This window comes from Limulus polyphemus, unplaced genomic scaffold, assembly GCF_000517525.1.
Source record: "Limulus polyphemus unplaced genomic scaffold, Limulus_polyphemus-2.1.2 Scaffold1182, whole genome shotgun sequence".
NCBI classification, from domain to species: Eukaryota; Metazoa; Arthropoda; class Merostomata; order Xiphosura; family Limulidae; genus Limulus; species Limulus polyphemus.
The window spans coordinates 84,398-88,732 of NW_013666792.1; positions in this window are offsets into that span (position 1 = coordinate 84,398).

Sequence of the window (4,335 nt, forward strand, 5' to 3'; positions counted from 1 at the left end):
TCTTTTACCAACGAATAGTGGGATTGACCGTCACATTATAACGCCTCCCACGGCTGAAAGGGCGAGCATATTTGGTGTGACGGGGATTCGAACCCGCGACCCTCAGATTGCGAGTCGAGTGCCCTAACCACCTGGCCATGCCGGGCCTCCTAAAGTGTGTGTGTGTGTACTTAAATGAAAACATTTACATTATAGCTGCCAAAAATTTGATTTCAAAACCTGATTCTGTATTCAATAATGTTTCAGTTTTATTTCAGTATTAATTTGAAATTTGGTGAAATATTCGTAAAAATCCCTTAAAAATCTGAGATGAAAAGTTAGGAATTTCAGGAGAAAATACTAGCTTCAAACTAAGCAATTCGAACAATTGTCTATTAGGTACTAAGGATGGTCTATTAGAACTATATATGTTTGAACTTTTTTAACATTACCTATTGTGAGACGATCACTTTTTAATCTAATGTGTTCATAAGACATGTCACAGTCAAACGATATTGGTTGTCAAACTATTAGTACAATCCAGCTCATATCACCGGCTGGTCTAATTTATTATTATAATTCACAAATAACAAATGATTTCAAATCCAAATACGATGTTCACGGATACTGATTGTTTTGACCAAAGCATATGAAGGAAGTCGCTGAGGCACTGATTTAACCAATTTTGGACAATGTAAGAGATGAAAGTTGTTCAGGTATTATCTCAGAAGAGGCTTTGTCCATCAAGACGTAAATACAACATTGTGGAATAGACATGATTGATATTTTCCTTCACTTACACTCTGCATGTTGTACCCTCTAAAGTAGAAAAAACTAAAATAAAGGGTAAAACGTCAATGCTTACAATGAGAAAGTTTTCAACTCCTTTATACTAGCTCTAGGAGCAAGCACTCTCAAAACAACACAAACTTGGTTAGATATCTCATGCAGTTTTATTTATATTGTTACTCCACTGTCAGTTCAGAAGAGAATGAAACGCTGTTCAAACACGTTTCCAATCATTTATTGTCCACTATTTGCGCTCTAAGCACCTCTGAAGGCGTGCTTTCTATCTTGAGAGAATCGCTTTTTCAGACTTTTTGGCTGTCATATGACAGTGCTTGTAATGTTCTTCGGATGCTTGTATCGCACTGTTGGACACAGTCGGATACTGACTATTGTTGAAGGAGTTGGTCAGTTCATACACATTCCAACTTTTGTTACATTTTACAACCACAACCAGTTTTGTTTTCTCTGTCAATCATCGGCCATTGAGAGCTTGTTTTGTTTTTCTAGTAGTAGACGTATTCCTTTCAGACTGTCATTGTACATAGTTTGTAATGATAGTTTTATCTGAGCTGCCAATCAAAGAAAATTTGTAATAAAGGCTCTCTTTGTATATGGTACCCTCTATCATGCTCCTTTGGAAGTTCGAGATGTCCTTGCTCTTGCTCATTGACTTGCAGACAAAGTATGTTATGTCTACATCTATACGTTCATAAGACTCAAGTGGTCGATTGGAACATCGCATGATGAATCTATTTTACATATTCAAATAAATCAAATGTTCTACAAATGTGTGCAAACTGTTCTAATGATCCTTACAAAAGGACATGATGTTATCATTTCAATTTTTGTACTAAATACAGTGAATGCTTATAAATGCCTTTTGTTGTTGTTTTTACAAAATTTTATGTGTGAGTAAATTTTCTGGATTCAAATCGACAGGTTTATTCAACAAAGGGACCCAGATATTAAGTCAATAGCAGCACTTAAGCCATATTGTACTTGTTATTTTCTTTCCTCTGGTGTCCCTCGGGGGAACAACGATAAGTTTAAGGACTTACAATGCTAAAATCCGGAGTTCGATATCTCGCAGTGGACACAGCAGATAGCCCAATGTGACTTTGCTCTACAACAAACAAGCAAATTTTCCTCTAGAGACGTAGAGCTCATACATTGGATCCAATGAAAACACTATTTCCGAGCTAAACAAATAATGGAATTCAGTTAACGTTATTCTGTAAATTAAATCATTGCGATTAGTTATAGAACATTTGTAAAATTAGTACAGCAAAACTAAGCCAAGTAGTAGAGAAATTTTCAGACAACAGGTGAGAGATTTGATGTTATATTTATATTGGTCTGCTTCATCTGTGTTAACACATAACACACATAACTTTCTGTTGGATTTTAGAAAGTGAGATATATTAAATTTGCTTTAACCGGCCACAGTGCAAAGGGTTAAGAGCTGAATGCCAGGAAGGCCAATATAAAACACCGAAATAATGAGGAGGAAAAGAAGTTAATAGTCTTTTGAAAACTGCGAAACTTTTTCTGGGAGTGGGGGGAGAGGTCGTTTATAAACAACAAAAAAAGAGAGTTATATAAGTATTAATCATGTACTGTTCTTCTTTTACGCGAAGTTAAGATTACTATAGTCAGGGTCGCCAAAAGCCATCATGGGCCCTGAGAATAAAGCTGGTGTGTACCCCCCCCCCCCACGTACATGCACAAGTGATTGAAGATGCGGTTAATATTTGCTTTAACGTTTCATACTGATTTTGTTTTGCTGCTTTCATGGGCCCCCTTGGGTAGTGGGCCCCTGGGTAGTTACTACAGTAACTTTAAGGACAGTGCCACCATTTTTTAATCACAAATATGGAGTTAGGTTTAATATAGTGATAGTCTTTATGACGATGCTTTAATTGTAGCAAAAGTGAATCGTAGAAGAAATATGACATATTGCAGCGTGTTGTAATTAACATAAAAAGTGTTACATATTGCAGGGTGTTGTAATTAAAATAAAAACTGTTACATATTGCAGCGTGTTGTAATTAAAATAAAAAGTGCTACATATTGCAGCGTGTTGTAATTAAAATAAAAACTGCTACATATTGCAGGGTGTTGTAATTAACATAAAAAGTGTTACATATTGCAGCGTGTTGTAATTAACATAAAAAGTGTTACATATTGCAGCGTGTTGTAATTAACATAAAAAGTGTTACGTATTGCAGCGTCTTGTAATTAAAATAAAAACTGCTACATATTGCAGAGTGTTATAATTAACATAAAAACTGTTACATATTGCAGAGTGTTGTAATTAACATAAAACTGTTACATATTGCAGAGTGTTGTAATTAACATAAAAAGTGTTACGTATTGCAGCGTCTTGTAATTAAAATAAAAACTGCTACATATTGCAGAGTGTTAGAATGAACATAAAAATTGTTACATATTGCAGCGAGTTGTAATTAACATATAAAGGCGCTGTTTCATTTGCATATACCATATGTTTAGATATTATAAGACTACCTTTTTATAACGCATTGTAAGTATAGCAAACTTCAGGTATATTTTCATGCTTGTTTTGTCTTAGAATTTCTCTTTACAGCTTTGAACCAGTATTTAAGGCCGTGGTTCACAACTTGTGGTTCCCAGACCTCTGGGAATTCATAAAAAAATTTAAAGGGAGTCAGCGACGGTAAAGATCGAGTTTCCATATTATAGTTTAAAAAAGAAATGATACTATGTTGGATTAAATGAAAGTGATTTTGTTATGTTTTTGTTTTAATTCGATAACTTCCTTCTTCTCCTCTCTCTAGCACAGGAAAATAATTAGTTTTATAAAGATCTCACGTATTACCGAAATCGTAAAATAAGGGAAAGATATCTTTCAAATTATTTCACAGTATATGTTTTGTTTGTTTGATAAATTTCGCAAAAAGCTACTCGGGGATTATCTGCGCTAGCCGTCCCTAATTTTGAAGTGATAGACTAGAGGAAAGGAAGTTAGTTAACACCACCCACCGACAATTCTTGGGCTACTCTTGAGAGGCCGATTGGTGAGATTTGACCGTCACTGCCAGCACCAAAATGTGGAGCATAGTTATTTTTCCAGAAACTGGTTATGGACCATGAATCATCTGGCTCACAGTTTGGGAACATTAACCATTAGGCCACACCCGGCCCACCTCATCTGGAATTCTAGAGATAAGGGGCGTTTTCTGTTGTAAACTTATCCGAGAATATTTTTAAGTACTTTTTTTTTTCACAGTTTTTATACATTGTAGACATGAATGATCGGCACACAGTGGCGGGATGACAGGTAATGACAATTTTTCTTTAAACGAACTGTGTATGTTTTGTTTCTAACATTATTTTTCGAAATGTTCCAGTTGTGCGAATGTAGTTTAAGTGTTAGAGTGTTGTTTTTTTAGAGTATTTATTTGACGTTACAAATCGTTAGCAAAATACCTTGATTAAAAACACTAAAACAATTTTTTCGTATTAAATAGGTGTAACACAACACATCTATCCATCAGTTCTCTTTAGTCCGCTTATTAAGAAACTAAC